General features: G+C 34.4%; 1 pseudogene; it reads right to left on the bottom strand.

The window, feature by feature from the left end:
* Window positions 1–7197: 7197 nt before the first annotated feature.
* Window positions 7198–15831, bottom strand: LOC120139644 (annotated as a pseudogene).
* Between the last annotated feature and the right edge of the window lie 7741 nt (window positions 15832–23572).

The following is a 23572-nucleotide window of genomic DNA, read 5'->3' as shown; positions in this document are numbered from 1 at the left end:
GCATTTAAAGAACCAGCAAAGAGTAAGCAAGTAAGGCAGACAACACCTAAAGGTGATGCTACATCTTTACATCCTTCCAAGAAGTTCAAACATGTAAGCTTAGCAAACTCATACTCCTTGAATCTGAATTTTTTTCCTAATAGCTCTTGTTTTGAAGTGTAGAAGAAATTAGAATAGTGATATTTACTATTACCATTGTATCTCAATATAAAATCACCATTATTAAAGTAAATTTTCTATTTTCTTGGTGGGGATTGGAAGTAAGTAAGGAAATGATTAAAGGATGAGATCATTACTTAGAGTACTCTGTTTCAAATCCTTAGTCTGGTTTATCAGGGGGTGGTTCACCTCCTAACCCCTCCCCTTGGAAAACAAATAGGATAAACTGAACAATTTACTTCCTTTCAAACACAATGTAAATATGTTGTATTGTGTTAAGTAGTCTCAACTAACGTTTTTTCTCTCCAAGTGTAGGTTTGCTAGAGCTCCTCCTAACTATATATTTTTAAGTAAAAGACTTCTTAAACAAAAAAAAAAATTAAGTAAAAGACTTGTATGGCTGCAAACTATATTATAAAACTCAAATGATTGATCCACTAATGCTTGGTAATGTGTTTATGTGGATTTGTTCCTGGAGTATGAGTTTCCATTATGTGTCAATTGACTATGATCTTAAAAAAGGCATTTGCTTTCAAGAGAATGTCTCTGCTCTGCTCACCATCCATTTCTCTTTTCCTGTCCCTTTCTGTAAGTAGAGGAGCTTCTCATCGACGTGAATTACAATTTAGTTGCCTACTAGGTTTCTGTTCTTTGTAAACTCATCTCCTAAAACTTATCTATCTCCTAAGAAGATAAAGACTAATAATAAAATATTGATAAAATTACATATAAATTTAGACTTCTAAGACAAAATAAACTTCTAATCTTGAATTCTTTCTACTCGCCCTCTCAAGCTGTGGTGTATATGTCACACAAACCTAGGTTGGACTTGAATCCATCAAAGCTAGTTCTTGTTGGAAGAGCTTTGGTAAGAATGTCAGCAAGCTGTAGTTGAGTAGGAATGTAACTTAGTTCAACAATCCCATTGTTGACTATTTTTGAAATGAAGTATTTGTCAATATCCACATGCTTTATGCTTTATTTTTGAAATGAAGTATTTTTAACAGTACTTATGGCTTATTGATTGTCACTTTGCACCTTGAAGTGATCCTTGGAGTCAACCTTTAATTCCTTTAACAGTCTTTTAATCCACATTCCTTCACAAATTCCTGAAGTAAGTGCTTGAAACTCAACCTTTGCGATACTTATCACAAACTGCTTTTTGTTTCCCCATCTAACAAGATTACCCCAAACCATGGAGCAATAGCCACTTGTATATCTTCTTTCAATTAACTCCCCAACCCAATTTCTGTTAGTGTATACTTCTACCTAACGGTTTTCACTCGTTTTAAAGATTAAACCGTAGCCTGGTGTCATCTTTAAGTATCTAAGGGTTCGGTTTACAACCTCTAGATGCTTTTCTTGTGGATTATTATGTTGGCTGACAATACTTACGGAGAATTTAATGCCTGATCTTGTATGTGGAAGATAGATCAACTTGCCTACTAATCTTTAATTTATGAACATTGTGGAAAAAAGAGACCATGATGTCTTAAAATTCTTCCCTTGTACTTTGACATAATAGAGTGCAACATAGTGAAACTATTTATTACTTTAGGTTTAATGCTGAAAGTAAAGGAATTTCTTTTCGAACTTGTTTTCTATCCATGCAGGAGATGAATCTGCAGAAGGAACATGGTATGAACAGACATCAGAAAGAAGATGGCTTGCTGGAAAGCAGGCAACCAAAATCAGTGCTTCGAATCACCCGATCTCCTCCTGTTGGTAAAGAAATTGAATAACATGAAGCTACCAGTTTCTGCTATCATCTAATTTCATCAGAACTTACTTCTACTGCTTTATATTTTACAAGATATAAATACTGCTGGTGTTCCTGAAGAAATGGTTCCTGAAGACTACAAAGCCACGGAAGCTGAGTCATCTGTGATCTCAGGGTTGGAGGGAGCAGGTTGGGTACAACATGAAATCTACCTCAGCTTAATGAATATCGATGTTGTTTTAGGGTTTATTATAAACTTCTGAATGAACCAGTAACTCATATGACTAGAATTGGGATTGAAGGATATTATCTGCAGCTTGCAAATTAAATTGTTGATAATGGTACTAACTTGCATATGCGAGTCACGACTTATTTGAACTGGTAACTGCTGAGAACTGCATTCAATAGGAAGGATGAAATTTTCATGCCCTCTATTTTTCTTTTTGTTTTGATTTTCACACCTCTAGTTCTTAATTTTATAGGTTCTCGAACAATGTCAATAGAGAGGGCATATTCTCAGAGAAAGATATCCAAGGTGGCTGGAGAGTCTGGCAGAGTTCTTCATGAAAAGGAAGAGCAACCTCAAATAATATGCCACGGAAACGACTCAGGTAAATAATGTAACATATTATCATGTTTCATGTTCCATTTTTCAGTAAAATTTTCTGATTCTGGTATTGTTTGTACGTAGGATATTTCCCTCCTGGATGTGAAAATCAATGGAATGATCCAAAGGAGAAACCACTTGAATTAATGGTGCAGTCTCCTTTAGTTGGCTTGTCAGGTGACAATGAGCGAGATGAGGGTCCAGGCTTACCTTTGTGAAGAGCCTAGAAATCTGGAAAGCAGTTGAATCTATGGGAATTTTCAAAGTCATGCCTCAAAACCCGCATTTTCAACCCTTGGTTAAATCGAAAGAAATCCTCCGTGAAGGTTTAGCTGTTGCTCATATGTTGAACTTTACATCCTTGGTGCAGAAGACTTCTGAGTTGACAGTTGTTGATCCTAGGAACCTTTTACTACCATTTTGGATGTTCTTCCTGAATTCGAAACTCTTGGGTTGATGTGAAGGCAGTAAGGGACCGAACAAGCGAGTTGCTAAAGATAAAAGACAGACATGGACATCTTCAACAACATTCAAAAGAAGTTGTACTACAAAGAAAGCAATGTTCTGATGAGTTGACTAAAATAAATGAAGAGATTGGTGTAAACCAAAAGAGGGTGAGAGAACTAGAAAAAAGCAAGCATTACTGTTGCAGAGGAAGAAGAGTAAAATAGCTGAAACTACCTCACTTAAGTATGTGCAGATGCTACTACTAAAGACATTCAAAATGCCGAGGCCGATTTCGAGAGTTTAGCTGGTTCTTCCTGGTAACTGATCTCATACTTGGATATTGGTCTTGAGGGAGTAATTTATGATTCTTGCTAGAAATTTATGCTAAAAACATATTTTATTGCATCTTTTGTATAAAAACTAGTTTTTGTTCCATGCTACTGTTTTCACTCGAGTTCAAAAGCTTCAAATTAAACTGTAATGCTTGTCATTCAATTCATAAATCTGTTTTCCTAAGCCACAACGATATGATCTATAAGCCGTTATTCCAAAATAGATACTTCATTAGCAGTAAGTGAAGAACCATCCGTATTCTACCTGCCTCAACTTCTGAATTCCGAGTAAAAGGAATATTGTCATCTGCATAGGGAAAATGATTAACTCGAGGGTCGTTTTGACTAGCTCTTATACCCTCTGATTCCGAGTTCTTGCCGTTTTTTAGACTTTCGCTTAAAGACTTGGTACAAAACAAAAGGTGGTACGGCGATACGGTGTCATCTTGTCGTAAACCCCGTTTCGACTGAAAATACTCGTAGAGAACGAGACTGAAGTAACGCATGACATAATTAACTGATTCAGGTAGGCATTATTTTAAGCGTTACATCGTTATGAACATTTCATTCAATTCAATTCGATCACAAGTTTTATTTTAATTGTCTAAAAAACCTTTATTAGGGTAAGACAAATGTATACAGATCGGGACTAATACAATACGGTATCGTATTTTTCATATTGTTCACTGTGAGTGTAAAATGAACCCTAAAGGCATCCCTATAAAGCTCATACCTGACTTCAAAAATAGAAAAACTCTCAACAGTCCCTAAATTATTATTCCATAGCATTCTAAAAATCGACTCTCAACCTGAATCTAAATTATTACGACCAACTTTGTTACAATACACCTTGGACTATTACTCATGAAAAATGGGGAAGACCCCTTCCTACTCAAAGGGCGGTATACAACAGAAAATATCTCAAATTCAACACGCAAGCAAGATTTCAAAAACAACCCTACTACCAGATTAAGATAGTTACTTCATAATTATACTACAAAAGCCAATCCGAACCCCACCCTAAACTCCATAACCATAAGATATTAAGGTATTTCATTTGATTGCTTTATATTTAGATTTTGGCATCATATAATGCTTCCAAATTTTCCTCATTGATCACCTTACTCACCAACCTGTTAACATCTTGCTTTAATTTCTTAACCATTCCTTTTGATATCCATACCATATCTATTTGCCAAGGCAGGCCAACTTATTTACCATCAGTCCCTGTTCAAATTGCCAAACATTCTGAACTATCCATTTGCCAATAATGATGATGTGGGTTGGATCACAAAATCAGTGCAATTATCATACCAATGTTGAGTAGGAATGAACAATCAATAACACATTCAATTCTTCCATGGAACAACTAGACGTACAAAGCATAGGTTATTTTAGAACTTTTAATTTCATAAAGCGTGAGAGTTATATAAGCTTCTAAAACTATTACCATATCATTGTCTTCCGTGGTTAAAATTAGGTAAAGTATACAGTTGGTCCCCCGTCAATAGTACACTGCTTTGTTTAGTCCCCCGACTATTAAAAGTTATAAAATGGTCACCCAACTATTCATATGTTCCAAACTCGTCAATTTCCGTTAAAAAATTGTTGATCTTCTGAATTGGACTCTAACATGATGAATGAGATACGGTCATATTTTAATGGTATCTATAGGCACCATTGTTGCTTTCAAGAACTGCTCGACAACATATATTCCAAGCATTGGCTCAGACATAATGTAAATAGAGAACCGATCCATAAAATACAACTCAAACAATTCTAGGATCAGATTTTCATATCTCAGTCAACAGGTTAATGTCCAGCTTAGATGGCTATCAATTTTTTTTTTAAAGATGAGTTTAAAAAATATGAATAGTCGTATGACCATTTTGTAACTTTTAATCGATGGACCATTTGTGTACTTTACCCTTAAATTATCACCCAAATTCTTAAGTCACCAATTAATTTAAAACAAATACTTAAATATATAACGTTTAATTGTAAGTATTGAGCTTTATTTTATAAATTTAATTATTTAAAGTGAAATAAATTAATAAAAAGTTGAATTTAGTGAAAGTTTTATATCTTACTAATGATGTAAACTAAAAAAACAATATATATATATATATAAACGCATTATATAGGTTTCTTTTTTGACTTATCTAACTATTAAAAGTTATAAAATGATATTTTGATTATAGAGTGTTAATTTATTGAGTCCGCCGACTATTAGAAATTATAAACTGGTCTCATGACTATTCACATATTCTAAATTAATCATTTTTCATTAAAAAATTGACGATAATTTGAGTTTGGTGTTAACCTATTGATTGAAATTTAATAAAATCTAATCTCAGAATCTCAAACAACAATCATATCTCAATTTAACATGCAACTCAGATGATCGCCAATTTTTTAACGGAAAGGGAAGAATTTTGAACATATGAATAGCCAGATGATCATTTTATAACTTTTAATAGTCAATTGACTCAACAAAACAATACCCTATAGTTGAGTGATCATTTTGTAACTTTTAATAGTCAAAGAACTCAACAAAATAGTATCTTACGGTCAAAGGACCATTTGTGTACTTTACCAAAAAAATATTTAAATTTAATTATAAAAATAATATTTATTTATGGAATGCATTAAAATAAAGCGTTAAAGTTTTCATCTAAACAATAATAGCCACCTACTCCAACTATACATCTCTCTCCCGAGTGGTGAAACCAATGGAAGCGTACAGGGACTTCTCACCACTTAAATGCTCTTTAAAATACATATTTATTTACTAAATTAATTTATTTTAGGGTTGAATTGAACTGTAGTTTAACTTTATGGTTCAATTGAACATTCATTCTAGATTTAGATTTTAAATTAGGGTTAGGGAATTATATTAGCAGGCCTAACCTTAATTTTTTTAACATATTTTTATTTTCTAAGATGACGAGAACTTTAGATATTTTGATAAATTATGAATCTACAAACTTTAATTAAATTTAATAATTTAGATATTAATATATTAAGACAATAGTTTATATAATAATTATAAAATAATTATTTAGATTTCAGCTAAGAACAAAAGGATCAATTAATTTTTTTCTTTAAGTCGTTAACAATCAAATTGGTCAACAACAATAAAGGGTCTAATGGATTTTTTTTAATGGAATGAGTCAATTGAATTTTTTTAAAGGTTGACTTGTTTTTTTATTTGATTTAATTGCATGATAATTTGATTTACTAAACTGTAAATTTAAATTTTGATTTATTTATTAGCATGTTACTTTGATAATTCATTTAGAGCCGAGTTCAACATGGATTTTGATTATTGCAAAATGATTATGGATTTAGTTAATTTTTATGTGATTTCAAAGTACTACAATTCTGATTGTGATTTTAGAGTTTTTATTATTATTAAGATATTTTTTGTTGGAATAGTATGAGAACAGTTACAATGTAGTATTTTGTTGTTTAAAATATTTTAAAAACTCAAAATTATATAATACAAATTTTAAGGAAAATAATGCAACTAATGGAGGACCGTGTTGGCTTCTGTTTGAGGATAAAGTTTTGGGTGGGGGGGGGGATGAGATGACGGGATTATACCACACATTTCGTATACGAACTATATAGTCAAAATTCCAATTTCGATATGAAGTTAAAAGGAAATGAAAAAGAAGTTAATCCAACATTACAAGGAAGAATTCTCCTACTACAAAATTACTCTCAAACCTCCCTGGTGCTTGCTTGCTTTCTAACTGGGAATTGTCTCCCTGCACCTTTCCTGTAAATATACTGAACTTATTGCCCTTAACGATGGGAAAATGAATGAAAAACCGGGGGGGGGGGAAATAACGATGATTAAATTTATTATTCCACTATACCCTAACATACTAAAATGCTCAAATATTTATAATTTATATTTATAACATTATGGAAGGAAGAATGATGAGAGAAAAGAAAAGCAACCTGAGCAAGGTTGTATAAATTCTCTTCACTGCTACACAATTTTCACATCGGTTCAAAGTCAAACCAGCAATGAACCGAGATTCTTGTGGCCCAAACAAGTGACACGAATGAGAAATAATAGGGCACTGCCAACAAATGTGACTTCAAAATTACAGTTGACACCAGGATTCAATGGCGACATGTCATCTGGGCTTTGCTATTGCAACCTCTTTTAATTTTTTCTCTCACAAGCACACAGGCAACTTCATTTACTCTTATCTCGCAATGATTTCTCACCGGTAACCGCCGCTGCCATGTGGCTGTTGATAGTAGCCACCAGAACCCATCATAGGGTTGTAACTGCCAGGCATTCCATTTTGGGATTGCATGCGAGTTATTTGCCCCATTCCCATATTCATCCCCATGCCTGAGCTCATACCCATGTTGTTCATCCTCATGCCTGGGTTCATTTCCATGTTATTCATCCCCATGCCAGGGTTCATGCCCATGTTATTCATCCCCATGCCAGGGTTCATGCCCATATTGTTCATCCCCATGCCTTGGTTCATGCCCGTATTGTTCATCCCCATGCCTGGATTCATGCCCGTGTTGTTCATCCCGATTCCCATGCCCATTGGTTGTTGATTCATACCAACATATCTTCCCATGTCCATGCCCCTGACAGGGTCAGCACCCATTCCGTTTCCCATACCCATAGCAGAACCCATCATAGGATTTGCTGGTGCTCTTAGAGCACTAGCCCCAGCACGACCCATCCCAGAACCGGATCCCATAGCTTTACCCATAGTGATAGTACTTGTTACAGCAGTCTGGGCAGGCTTTTCTAACCTCTTTTCCTTCCGATTAATAGCATCAAAGTCAACTCCAATATCAGCCAATTGGTTTGTTTTAGCTGCATACAGAAAATAAAATAAAGTTAATAATTGTGGAAGGGACATTTTTACAACAGGAAAGAAGAGTACCTACGTCCAGATATATTCAAATTGACCAGTCCTCTGCTCAATGTATCAGCCCAAACTGCTGACTTAGGCTCAAATTTATCCTTTGACGGTTGCGGAACTATAGCAAGTGCTCCCGTTGATGAGGGCGGAGCTGTCTGTGATGCCATTGAAGTGTTTGATCCTGGTTGTGAGAAGAAGCCTCCGAGGACATCATTGTTATTATGTGCACCTGATCCATTTGTGGTTTGACTGGCACTCTGCGAACTGACTGGCATAGCAGAACCCTGCTGTGAAAGATAGTTTCCAGTGTTGAACTGAGCAGTGGGTACAGCAGGATTTTGAGGTCGAGGAGCCATTTGTGAACTGACAGGAGGATTAGAACCTAGCATTAAGCTCCCATTGCTGCCCTGTCCTGCAGATCCTGGAATTTGAGTGACGGTAGACACAGACTGGAGGGTAAAATTACCATATCCATTATTTGAACTTGGCTGTATGGGCTGAGTATATGGATTAGCACTTAGCTGTACAGGCTGGTAGTATATATTAGCACTGGGCTGTGTACGCTGGTTTGGCTGAGTAGGCTGGCCGTATGGAATAGCATTTGGCTGAACAGGCTGGCCGTAGGGATTAACATTTGGCTGTGCAGGCTGGCAGTAAGGATTAGCTTTTGCCTCGGCAGGCTGGCCGTACGGATTAGCATTTGGCTGAACAGGCTGCCCGTAGGGATTAACATTTGGCTGTGCAGGCTGGCAGTAAGGATTAGCTTTTGCCTCGGCAGGCTGGCCGTACGGATTAGCATTTGGCTGAGAAGGCTGCCCGTAGGGATTAACATTTGGCTGAGCAGGCTGCCTGTAATGATTAACATTTGGCTGTGCAGGCAGGACGTGTGGATTAGCATCTGGCTGTGCAGGTTGGCCATATGGATTAGCATCTGGCTGTTCAAGTTGGCTGTAAGGATTAGTACTTGACTGCTCGTTTTGGCTATATGGGTCAGAACTGGGCTGCTCGGGCTGGCTATAAGAATTAGTACTTGGCTGTGCGGGTTGATACATGGTCGCACCTGATTGTGCATGCTGGCTATAAATAGCTGGCTGTGACAATTGACCATAAGTAGATACTGGTGGTGCAGATTGGCTGGTTGGTGCTAATAGGTCTGTATGTGAAGCTGCATCATATACAGGTCCAGAGGGTGGAAGAATATCCGCCAATATATCATTTTCCTGATTTGAAGCTGACAATTCTTGAGGCAAAAATTGTGAATTCGCTGGTGGAGGTTGACCATTTGAGGAATTGGGAGCAGAGTAAGCACTGGCAGAGAATGACCCCCCGAAGTTGAAATCTGTGACTGTCTCGGATTTTACAGATGGCTGAGGTGCTTCTGCATTTTGGCTCATTGTAGGCTGCATAGTAGTCATGAAAATTGATACTTGTTGCTGAGCCGAGGCATCATCCGATGAAGGGAACGCTTTAAAAGGACCATCACCAAATGGATCATCAAAACCCTGTATCAAGAACAAAACTAACTTATTCTGTAATAACGGAACTACAATAACAAATATGTCCATTGGAATCGAAGAACAAACATGAAGGATAGAGGCAAAATAAAGGGGAGAGATAAGAAAAAGGGAGGAAATAGAGAAAATTCTAGAAAATGGTTATTTCATAATCAATTAGCTAATATAATTCAAAAACAAAATTCAACCTTCTATGGTAACATACAGATGATATTGAATATTATTACACATAGTAGCTTCAATTTTAAATCTACACGTTTTACATGCTGATTAATTAAAGATACTTAAAATCAAACACATTGTAGACAGGTAGAGTGAAATCCTAGTATATGAAGTAGAGAAAAACGGCTTTAAGAGGTCCCTAAATAAACAAGTCATATTTACCTGATTTCCATAGTTAGATGTTGATTGATTGGCAACAAAGGAGGGCATGGCACCAGATTTGGCATGGGCATCAGGCTCAAGAGCAGAGGTTTCAAGTATAGTTGGCACCACGGCCCATGAATCTGAAAGATCACCAAGCAAGTCTATTTCGTAACTGGTTGAAGCAGTGGGAATGGCAGCGGGAGGGGCGGGGCCAGGTGTAGAAACAGGAGCAGGAGTGGGTGCAGCTGCAAAGATGAGAAAAGAAGTTGAGTTCCAGGTTAGAGGGATAAATGCAATAGCATAAAAAAGAATCCAATTTAAGTTCCTCGAGACTAGTTGATTTGGTTCATACAAATGCAATCAATAGAAACTCCAACTAGTAATTTCATTTCAAATGAGTAAAGGGAAAACAAAATTGAAAAAAAAAAGGCTAACAACAGTCTTTTATGTTCTGATTTAAATTATCATGTACAAATAATTCAAAATGCTCACTAGTATAAGACCAATTACCAAGTTTAACATCCAAAAAGCTACTATAAACTTGGAAACAATTAAATCCATTCAGCAAGATCAATAATATTTTACAGAGAATTAAAAATGAACTAGAAAGTCGAGCAACAGAGGATATCAAGCTTAAACAACTTGGTAATTTGTATAAAAACCAATTGCCAAAGTTTACCATCAGAAAAGTTACTATCGTCATATAAATAATTAATCCATTTTTATAAGTAAAAAAGAATGTCAAGCAACAGAGGATATCAAACTTAAACAACTCGGTAATTTGTATAGAAACCAATGCCAAAGATTTCCATCCAGAAAAGTTACTATCGACATATAAATAATTAAATCCATTTTGCAAAAAATATAAATTTTACTGATATAAATTTAAAAAAGAAATTGAATGTCAAAAATCATAGGATATCAAACTTAAACAACTTGGAAATTTATGATTTCCATGGTATTTGTTAAAGTCAAAATATCCACATCATCTATGTTCTTATTGGATGAGCAATAATGGCCCCAGATTCCATGTGAAAGATAACCATGATAATCCAAGCAATGCCATTGGAACAAAAAAACGATGGAATTCGTATAGGAATATCATACCTGAATCTGAAACATGTGAATCAAATTCATTGAAAGCCTCCACCTTTTTATTTGATGGGGATGCCAAAATACCAAAGTCAGAGGTTGCTTCGATAGAATTATTGGTGGCAGGAGGAGAAGGCGGCCTGGGAGCAGCTGGTACTGAAGTTTCTCCATCCCTATTGGTGCCAAAATCAACAAAGATCTTTCAGTGCCCCAACTAGAATAAAACAATTGCAAGCAACATGTCTGAAAATTTATGGTACAAAATAATACCTTTCAACATGGATAGGACTCCGAGATTCACTTACTGCTACTTCATAAAAGGAACACCATTTTTTTGTTCAGAGAACTTCTGCTCATGCCGCCTACAAAAATAATTATTTTATAAAGTTCTAGAAACAAGAAACCGATAATTATTTGTTAACAAAAATTGAACACCTAAGAGAAGTTAAGAATGCATCCACTAAGGGTTACCTTCCATCCTGAGAATAATCATCAGCTCTAGCACTGCTGCCCCTGCAAAGAAGATGATCTTGTTATTCATGACAAGCATCCAATGAAGGTAAGAGAACCATGCTTTAAATTCAAAAGGGGGGGGGGGGATCGTAAAAACTACTAAATCTGGAACATAAATGACTGGATAAATGCACCATTTAAGTGCACTAATCTAGTGAAATGACTTATTAATAATATTCTATCTTCCACTGCATAAATTGCAACCCGGAAAAAGCAGAAGATTACTTCAACAGATAATCAAGAAAAAGTTAAATAACAGAATCAATAATATTAATCTCTTAAAAAGAACACAGTGAGATAAAGGCCAAAAAAGTTCAATAAATGCATACCGAGATGAAGCACCATCATCATCAAAAGAACGGTCTCTATCAGAGCTCCTACTTCTTGTTCCATAATGATTATCATCAACGTTTCTTGTTTTACCTCTGTGGTCATCATCCCTGTAATCATCTCTGCCATCTTCATAATCTCTGCTATAACGATCTCCATCACGACTATTAGCATCTGAATATCTACCATACCGATCATCATCTCTATAACCATATTCCCTGTCTTTTCCATAACCATATTGATAATCATAATCATATTTGTCCCCCTGTCCCCCAGAACCTGGCCCATGCATTCCACCTGTTGGTGTGTTTTGTAACCTGTAAAACAAATAGTTATGCATTATGGAAGAATTCCACATTTCCATTCATTTATATTCTCATATTCTAAAATGATTCCAAGGAAAAATTATTTGGGACAAGAAAATCAAATCACAGATTCTGAGAATCATGAGAACATAGAGAAATAGAACTCAATTAGAAAAGGCACACTATCATTTATATGAGCATAATACCATATTTCACCTAATATTTATCTACTAAAGGTATAGGACCATAGCTGTAGAGAAGATTCAAAATTGTAATGGGAGAACAACAAAAATCTATAGAAATCACTATTAATGGCAACAATGGTGAAAATATACCAGCACATTATGAGAAATAACAGTTAAAATAATTCTCAGTCACACGCCAATGGACCAAGATATTAAGATGCTTCCCATTAAAACAAGAGATCAGAGGTCCAAATGCAAGAGAAGGTGCATGTATATATGTGCATGCTCTTGCACACAGGTATTGTCATGTTTAAAGTACATAAGCTCTCACACACATGTACTTGTCATGATGAAAATATGCATGCTCATCAATTTTGTCACTGCTGGTCATATGTTGAAAACAGCAAGGAGATTAAAACAAAAAATACACTTTTGCAGACTCACTTATCCCTGTTAGGTGCAGCCTTTTGTCTTACTTCAATTATCCTTTCTTTATTGTTGACTAGAGCTACAAGGCTCTGAGATTTTTTCCGGATATTGCTACCCTGGTCTCTTCCACTGGAATCAATATACTGAAAGTCGGACAAACTCTGTAACATGAAATGGAATACTAATTAGTCCAAAACATTTAAACACAAAGCAGCAGATAGTGTCATCACCGTTGCATAAAATAATGTCATAAGAAACAAAAATTACCGATATTTGAGAAGCACGTTCTCTTAAGTCTTCTATGATACGCTCTGATCCATGGGCAACAAGGTACTCCAAAACAGTCAGACCCTGAAAGCTCAATAAAGAACATAACTTACTGCATGGTATGTTTTAAAGTAGAGAGTAAATGGAGGAAAAGTAAAATATATAGAGAAAACACAAATCAAAATACAATACAGAAAAAATGCACTACATCACAACACAAAGACCATGCAAAATTAAAAAAATATATATAGTGAAAGGATAAAATATCAACAATTGCATGAATATCTAGACAGACTTTTTTCAGTTGCAGAGAAAACAAATTGATACTAAACGCAACTAAACAAATTGAAAATTTAGATTAATAATTTAATTTGTTATATCAAAATATTAAATTCAAACTCAACAATCTCCCCCATATTTTTGAGGTTTTAAATACTTCGAAAATGTTTCATAAAATTTTCAATAAAAGTTTCACAAAATATCATAGGAAATACATATGAAAAAAAAATATTAAACGTCGTTATATCGAAATCATATAAAATCAAAGCTAATAATCTCCCCCCTTTTTGATATAACAAAAATATAAGAGAATTTTGCATTTTGAAAAACTCCCACTAGATCATTTAAATATTTCCAAAATAAGACCCCCCCCCCCCAATAAAACATACCTTGAAGATTAAGCTCAAATATTTGACACTCAAAATCTTATAAAATCAAAGCTAACATAATCCCTCCACAAAAATGCTAACCTTGTAAACATGACGCCAATTCTTTCCAGTGTCATGTATACGTTTCCAGATTACCGTCATGATTATCTGGTATTCGTGACTGTACGAAGATTTGCAAAATAAATTTCTCCATAACAAATAAGTAATGAAGATCAAATGTAATTTCCCTTGAGCTTACAGGTTTCTTGTAGCCATGGCAATATCTGCAAGAAGTGACCCATGAGGACCCCAGGGCTCATTGCTGGTGGCATCAAGAACCTAAAGACAAGGAAAGAAAGTATTATTATTTCAAGCAGTTAAACAAAATTTAATTGCATTACTGGTGATATTCAATAAAGAGTCAGCTCAATCAGCATTAGAAACACTTTGCCAAAGTCATGGAGAAGTTTACAATGAAAATTTCGGAAAGCAAATGTAAGAATCAGTCCTCTTAGTACCCTTTTGAATCCATCCAAACATTTTACTCAAAGGCTCAAATTGGCCCTGTAACAGGAAGCTCAACACAAGAATGCTGACACGGGAGCTTTATTTATTTTATAATATTTTATCATTTAAGTTTTTTTTTATTAAGTATTAGGTATATTATTGACAACTAGGATTATTAGTTATTTTTAGGGTTTAAATCTAAGGGTAGGGATAAAGCTTTATTTGCAAGAGAGTTTAGTAACTTTATTTGCAAGAAAACCTAGTATAAATAAGTTGTAGGGTTTACATCCAGCATTATCCTTATTGTTTTCTTTGAATTAATATAAAGAAATTAGGGGTTTTCTCTAACAAAATGTTCTCTAGAGTTCCAACCTCTTTCTAACCCCGTTTACAGCCTTAATTCTTTCAGTCAATATTGTTTTCTTCCCCTAAACCACATCATAAGCTCTTCTTACAGACAAAATTATTCACTGTTCAGAATTCTCCATTTCTTGTAGTGCTTAGTTGAGAAGGGGAACATGCAGGCCCCTGACTGATAGCAAACCACCCTAATCCAAAGAGTTCATAATTCTCTTTCCGGTTTCATTTTTTTTTCAGTAAACAAATGTTTTCCCCTCAGTGTCACCTCTCCATAATGTAGACAAGTGCATTAATCCTTCACAACTTTACCCAAAATTCATATGTTTGATTCTGTTTATAATTCCATTTCTTCACCCACCACAAAACTCACATAAGATTTGCTTAATCTTCCATTGTTGCCACTCTATCTCTATTACATATAAGGGTATACAACAATATAAAATCACAATAGCATTTTCATAGATAATGCTTAAAGGCCTTTACTTTTTGGCAACTATAATGACAACAAAAGTCAGAATCATATTGATAATTTAATATATCAGAAAGCATATCGATTGAAAAATATCTAGATAGTATATTCAACCCATAGTCAAAGGAAAACCTGATTCTAGTAGAAACAACCATCAACACTTACAATTATGCAACAATCATCTTTTAAGTGCTTATTTTCTCAGCAAACTTTCTAAAAATTATTCTTACCTTCTGCTCTATTCCAGGAACTTTAAGAACTTTCTTATTAACTCCTCTCTTACTGCAGGAACAAAGAATAAAAATAATTTAGCCACTCGTTATATAACAAATACCAAGGTGCACGAATACAAAAAATAAAATAAAAAAAGTTTCACATCATGCCTACAAATAATATTGTTACAAAGAGATTGCTTTACACTATAAAATATTCAAAGCGATTAAAAAATGTTCACCATATACGGGAATTAGTAACTAATAGCACACTTACAGGTCTCTAACAGCTTGGCCTAAGGCCTTCTTCATCGTAGCCTGCCTTCAAAATGAAGCAGTCCTGCCACATTAGAGGCAAGAAATGGAAAGATCGGATCTTACACTATTTTCAAGTACCACAATGAGTAAAATTAGATGCATATGAGCATATCAGCGCAAAACATTACAAAGAAAAGTCAAAGAATTCAAAGAAAAATCCAAGATCGTTTACAGAATAAAATGAAATTAGCTTTACTATTCAAAGAAGCTAACTGGGATCAAAATTCTACAATTTCAAGATGTATGTTTTAACAGAACCCTGGATTTCATAATCGTGAAATTAAGAATCATTGCAAAGAAAAACAACCTAAAATGTATATTTGTGTGTGTATTTGTTTAAATGCAACTTACAATAATAAGAAACAAAGCTACAATCATTCGACCAGAAAGAGAAACGAGAAACCTTTAGAAACAATTATCAATTTAAAGAAGAGTAAAACATAATCAAAAAGACGTGAATTGAGCTAAACTCAGACAAAAATGTAAAAATAGATCTATCAATAAGAAAATCCAAACAGAACTCCAAATCATAAATAAATAGTAAACGAAACAAATCTCAATGTGAGGGAAAAAAAAGAACAAATGTAACAAACAAGATAAACAAAGCCAAACCGTAAATCTGATGGCAGCTTTTTTCCTTTTTTGATTCGATAAAATAGACCGTCGGTATTAGAATAAAAAAAGGAAAAGAGAGGAAAAATGGCGAAGAGTTCTTCCTCCCACGATATGCAAATTTTGGTGCTTAAAGAAACATTGCGAGCAAACGAGAAAATGTGAGAAAATGAGAGAATTTGGGTATACCTTCGTATTGATTTTGTTTTTTGTTTTTTAATTAAAATTGTATTTATCCTGTTTTCTTTTCCTTTTTTAAGGAAAATTCCAAAAAAAAATAGTTGCAGAAAATACAAAGACACGGTTAGTACAATGCAACTTCAAAGTGTAGGACGGAGCAAGCCAAATAAGTAAATTGGAAGTAACTGGAGAAATAAAAACTGGTTAGTTTGAGAGGGATTGACCATTAACATCAGCAATTTTATACTATTTTGAAAGAAATTTGATTTGAAGTTAACGAATTGATAATCTAATTCGATGTGCTTTGTTTGAGCATGAAAGATAGGATTGAATTAAATATAAACTCATTCCAATGTTTTCGCGCCAAAGAATGGAAGCAAAGACTAAATCCACGTAACCCCAAATTTTATAAAAAACATTATATGATTTATACTTGAATTTTCGGCGTATCTTAAATCAGTTTTGAGTATATGATAAATTCTAAGATCTATTGATTACCGTATTATCGTGGAATCTTTGGATACATGGACATATCATAGGATTTTGAATATACTTTTAGTCATGTTGGATATTTTGAGTTATCTTGAGATCGACTTGTTTATGTGCGAAATATAAATCTTTTTTAAGATTGACTTGAAATTCTTTAGTAAAACAACTTTATAAAATTTGTATGCATGTTTTGTGATCCACATGCTATGCTTGATATCATTTTCTGATTTATGTTGTATGACAAATTGCTAATAATTGTAAGCATGCTTGAATGTGAAAAAATATAATATTTTTTTATATACAATCAGTGTCTAATATGACACTTGATGTTCGGGTCGGATCGATTCGATTAGGTATGAGATGTTACAAAATAGTTAGGGGAGATGTGTGTGGTGATTTCTTATCTATTTTGATAATTTTTTAACATTCTTTAAATGTTTAAGTGTGACTAAATGTAATTCTTTATGTTTATACATGTAGAAAATATGTTGGAGACAATGTCATATATCATTAATCTTGTTTTGATATATTTTTAGAGTTAATATAAATTTCATGCATGTTAGATTCATAATTTGGAGGAAAATCTTGGTTAAAAGTTGTCAAAATGCACTTCTCGCTATAGAGATTTTGAAACTCCCTATATCGAAACCTTTTGAGCACTGTGCTTGTAGTATTGAGACCTTCTTTAGAGATTTTAAAACTAGGGCAAAGGTTTCGAAACCCCTTGTCGAGCAGCACAAGGTAGATGGGTTTAAAACATGCCTTTAAATTCTCTTTTTAAGAGAGAAAAATGAAAATTTTAGACTATAATTTTTTTTACATTCGTAATAATTATCTTTGACAAATTTTTATATTAGACAATTTTATATAAAATTATTTTGTTATATAAAAAAGAGGAATATTAATAAATAATTTTAATAAAACAATGAGTCAAAAAATATAATTTTGTAAAAATATTATTAATTATGTTCGACTCAAAATTTGTCGGAAAGATTCAAAAATGTTTTTAAAAAGTTAAAACATAAAAAAATATGTTCTTAAAAGTTTTGGGATTTTATGTCATAAGAAACCCCTTATAAGGTTTCAAAACCTTTAGGACAGTCTGTATGTGATTTTGAAACCCTTGACCAGTTTTGAAATCTTTGTGTTTTAACCATCAAATTTTTTACCCTCATCTTCGATGGATTTTGAAACCCCCTTCGAAAGGTTTCGAAATCTCTATTTAGGTGGAAATTAATTACGAGAAACAAAATACTTACAACGGTTCCAAAGTTATTCCAACAATTTCAAACGACTAAAATATATTGAGAGCATATAAAAGAAGTCTTGTAACAACTAAGGGTGATCAAGAAAGTCATTCCAAATGATCAAGAACTCGAATTACCAATTTGTACTCAATTTAGTGTTTCTTTCATTTAATATTAGTTGTCTTCCATTGTAATCCTTATTTTAGTGTTTTTGAGTGCCTGTGAGCTTTAAATTTATGCAAATAATATATCTTATGAGGATATTACATAGTCTTCTTATTTGTAAATTTTCTTTGGGAATGAGTGTAAACTTGAGATTATCGAGTATAAATCTTAAGTGATTGTAAGATTACGTATTATCTTAAAAGATTGCTTAAATTAGTAGATTTGTAAAAAAATTTAGTGTGGAAACTAAGGTAACAAATAATAATAGTTAGTTTAATATATATATACACTAATAATAATAATAATGCTTTGAGCATTCAGAGAGATAAAGAGAATGTTCAACTAGTTAGTTTAATTCATTATAAAAAAGTTTCGTTATGATTGGATAATAATCGTCAAGAATAAAAGATCTTTCCTTTTCAGACTATATCACATGCCCTTAAATTTGATTGTCATGTGACATAATAGACAATTATTTTTCCAAACACAAGGTTTTGTTAATACAAAAACCCTAATAGACTAATAATACATATAAATATGTGCATTTAATTATGATTTGCCCAATCGCAAAAAGTAGCAGTCCACTTGGTACTAATAAAATTGACATGTCTCTTATTAAATAAATGAAATGGTAGGTTAACTGAACTTTCTTCATAAATTAGGTAAGGAAAGGTAAGATTCAATGTATTACTTATTATCACCCTAAAAATAGTATAATGATCAATTTAGTACTTGATATTTACATTTTTATCATTTTTTTTATTAAAACATAGTTTGATCTTTTAATAAAAGTCCATTGATTTTTTAAATAAAAAAATTAATTAAAATATTAGTTTTAATAAAAATTATATTCATTCTTTTATGTGCACCGGTATCTACCATCACATGAAATGTCATATGAATACTAGTTGATTAGTATATATATATTTTCGAATATGTATATGTATATTATAGAAAAATCAAGCTAATAGAATTAACTTTTATTAATTAAAATTTATATTAATATGCAAAGTTTGTTTTATAAGAAAATCTTATTTTTTATTATAGAGTTTATTTCCTTTAAATTAATGGAAAAACTGATTGCCAAAGTAAAATATTAGCATAAATATTCTTTATTCATCAAATTGATTTACTTTGTAAGTTAATGAAAAAATTTACAGAAGTTTTATTTGTTTTTTTTATTTATTATCAAGCTAGAAACGTCACTTAATGAAATTATTTCAATAAAATAAACAACAACAACAACAACAACAAAACCCAATTCCCATATGTATGGGGTAAGGGGGAGGTAGGGTAGTAGGCTACCCCCAACGCCAGGTTGAGAGTAGCTTCCGTGGAAGACCTCCGGCAGTCAGAAAATTAAAAATTTAGATAAAATGCAATGCATGTATAAATAAATACATAAATACATAGCTAAAACAGTATTCATATGCAGTCATTAAAATCATATGTGCGTCTGTAACGGGAAATTAATCCCTGCATAAATATCCCTGCGAAAGAATCTCTGCATATAGACAGAAACATAAGATCCGGCTAAATTTAAAAGAGGAAACATGAAGAGAATGATACACAGAAGTCAACGTTAGCAAGCCCAGTTCTAATCTTTCATAAATACCAATAACAGAAACGTATAAAAGTAAAGTCATGGAAAATACTACAAAGACATTAAAAAAGACAGAAATGATACACCCTATAGATGTGACCCACACTACTCGACTACCCTAGTCTTTAGCCTCCATATTTTCCTATCAGAGGTCATGTCTTCGGTAAGGGCTAAATCCCTCAAATCAGATCTCAAGCAGTCTTCCCACTTTCGCCTTGGTCGTCCTTTCCTTCTGGCACCGTCGACTGTAATCGACTCTACCCTCCTTACCGCATCCGACGGTAGTCGCCTAAGGACATGCCCAAACCACCGTAGTCTTCCCTCCCTCAATTTTTCGGAAACAGACACCACCCCCAAGGACATCCTAATAGCAGAGTTTGTCGTCATATCCCTCAGAGTCCTACCACATGTCCATCGAAGCATTCTCATTTCTGCGGCCTCAATCCTCCTTACGTGATCCTTCTTGGTTGCCCAACATTCTGATCCATACAACAGCGCTGGTCTTATTGCCATTCTATAAAATTTTCCCTTAAGTTTTAGAGGGACCTTCTTGTCACACAGAACTCCAGTAGCGGCCCTCCACTTTAGCCATCCCGCCTTTATACGGTGTGTAACGTCATCATCTACACCCCCATCTTTATGTATCATAGACCCTAGGTACTTGAAACAATCCTTTGAGGGGAGAACGTGTCCTTCTATGCATACTTCTACATCTTCATCGTTTTGGTTCCCATTGAAGTTTGAACATAATACTCTGTCTTTTCAATATTGATCCTTAAACCTTTTTCTTCCAAAGCAGTCTTCCAGGTAGCCAGTCTACTATTCAACTCATATTTTGTTTCAGCAACTAAGACAATGTCGTCAGCGAAAAGCATACACCATGGTACACCGTCTGGTGTCGCACAATAGATGTCGTCCATAATCAAGGCGAGATGTAAGGGCTAAGAGCCGACCCCTGGTGGAGTCCGATTTCAACCGGGAATGCCTCGGTGTCGCCAACTGTAGTCCTGACGTAAGTAGTAGATCTATAATACATATCACGAATCGCCCGGATATAAGCAGTTGGGATCCGTCTCGTTTCCAAAGTCTTCCAGATCGTATCGCGGGAACACTATCATAAGCCTTCTCAAGGTCAATGAACGCCATGTGAAGATCTCTAGACTTTTCCCTATATTTCTCCATAAGCCGTCGAAGTAGATGAATCGCCTCCGTGGTAGACCTGCCTGGCATAAAGCCAAATTGGTTTTCCGAACCCTAGTAACTTGTCTCAACCTAGCCTCTATCACCCTTTCCCATAGCTTCATGGTATGGCTGAGGAGTTTAATACCTCTGTAGTTACCACAACGTTGGGGATCTCCTTTATTTTTATAGATTGGTATCACCGTAGACTCTCTCCACTCCTCTGGCATCTTGGCAGTCTCTAAAATATATTAAAGATGTTGGTCAACCACTTAACTCCCTCTTCTCCTAGGGCCAACCACACAGTGATAGGAATTTGATCAGGACCGACAGCTTTGTCCCTTCCCATCTTTCTAAGAGCCATTTTGACTTCCTCAAACCCAATCCTACTTGTAGGGCAGTCATTGGCCGTAGTATGATAGTCGGCTAAACCATCAACGATACTATCTCTACATGGAGAGGCACCGTCATTAAATAAGCCAAAGAAGTAACTACCCCAAACCCTCTTAATATCGTGATCTTTCGCTAAAAGAACACCATTGTTGTCCTTAATAACCTAATGTTACATAGATCCTTTTTCCTAATCTCCCTAGATTTTGCAAGTCTGAAGATGCCATTTTGTCCTTCCTTGGTGTCTAATCTCTTGTACATTTCCTCGTATGCCTTATCCTTTGCTTTAGCTACCGTTTTCTTGGCTTCCCGCTTTGCCTCCTGGTATCTTTGTTTAGCTCTCGACCTTTCTTCGTCGTCATTGCATTGTAGAAACTCCTTGAAGCAAGTATGTTTTGTCTTCACCTTAGTTTGGACTTCGTCGTTCCACCACCACGATTCTTTATGTTCCTTGGCCTTCCCCGTCGACAACCCAAGGGTATTTTACCAACGTCTCTTATGGAATTTGCCATATTTTTCCATAACATATCTGCATTTTTTGAGTTTGTAGTTTCAAACTTGTATTAGACAAAACCTTACTCCTAAAGTCATCAATTGTCGCTCCATATAAGTTCTTCCAGAGGATCCTAGGTTTACCAAGTTTAGCCCTCCTATGAGTGCTCCGCCCGGGGAACGCGGTACACCAAAACCAACAATTTGTGTTGTGATGCACATGCCTCTTCAGGGAACACCTTACAGTCAATGCAAGCCCATCGTTCCTGATTTCTAATCAAGATGTAGTCGATTTGGGTACAATGTCCCCCGCTATGAAACGTAATCAAGTTCGCATCTCTCTTATTAAAGAAGGAGTTAGTGATCACCAAATCGTGAGCAGTAGCAAAATCAAGCAACGTACGCCCTCCATCGTTCCTGCTACCATAACCGAAACCCCCATGAACACCATCATACCCGTCAGTTGCACTTCCTATATGGCCATTGAAGTCTCCCCCTATGAAAACTCTTTGGTCCTCCGGAATGCTCCTAAGTATATCATCTAACTGATCCCAGAAGCAACGTTTCTCCCCCTCCCCTAGGCCAACGTGTGGGGCGTACACTGAAAGGACATTCACTACTTCCTCTTCTATAATAACCTTAATCATCATGATCCTATCCCGGTATCTGCAAACTTCAACTACATTTTCCTTGAGCCTAGAGGATGCCAAGATACCCACCCCATTTCTAGCGTTATCTACGCCTGAATACCACAACTTGTACCCATTACACTCTCTGGCGCGAGACCCTTTCCACCTAGTCTTTCCTTGAGCCTAAAATTAGATAAATTTCATTAGTAATGAAATCAATTCTATCTTAGGGTTTACTTAACAAATTTATATTTAATGTGCTAGATTTATAAGTGACGACTATAATGAGAATAGACAAGTAGTGAGAGAAGATGATAATACAATAATTCAAGTATAAAATATTTTTTTTCGTTTTTTCTTTATAAATTTATGAAGTATAAAAGCATTGAAGATATTTTATCCAAAAAAATACATAACTAATGAAGAATTGATCTGCACTAACCTATAAAAAACTAGAGAAGAAAACAAAACCCAACGAAGTTAAATTATAATAAAAATTTGAGTGACTGAAATATAAAATTATCCAAAAAAAATTAATAATTGTTATACAATTAACAATAGGATGACATGCTGCTTAACAAACAATAAGTAAAGTGATTAATGTAACTTTTTGAAATAACATGAATCAATTGTAATCTTACTCATAATACACTGGCTTAGAGTGTAATTCACCGTTTTTACTCAATTATCGTCCAATTGGGCAAAACATGAAAAAAATTAACAGCACGTGAATTATGGCAGATATATATATATAATACCCGACGTAAAATATTTGGGCGAACTATACAAGGTATTTTCGTTTAATTTTTGTATATTTTTATTGAATTAAAAATAATATTTAATTAATTTTATCTTATTTAATTAAAATATAGTTATTAAAGATTAATTGTCGTTAAA

Source organism: Hibiscus syriacus, unplaced genomic scaffold (genome assembly GCF_006381635.1).
Source record: "Hibiscus syriacus cultivar Baekdansim isolate YM2019G1 unplaced genomic scaffold, ASM638163v2 tig00110764_pilon, whole genome shotgun sequence".
Taxonomy (NCBI): Eukaryota; Viridiplantae; Streptophyta; class Magnoliopsida; order Malvales; family Malvaceae; genus Hibiscus; species Hibiscus syriacus.
This window is presented reverse-complemented; position numbering and strand designations above follow the sequence as displayed.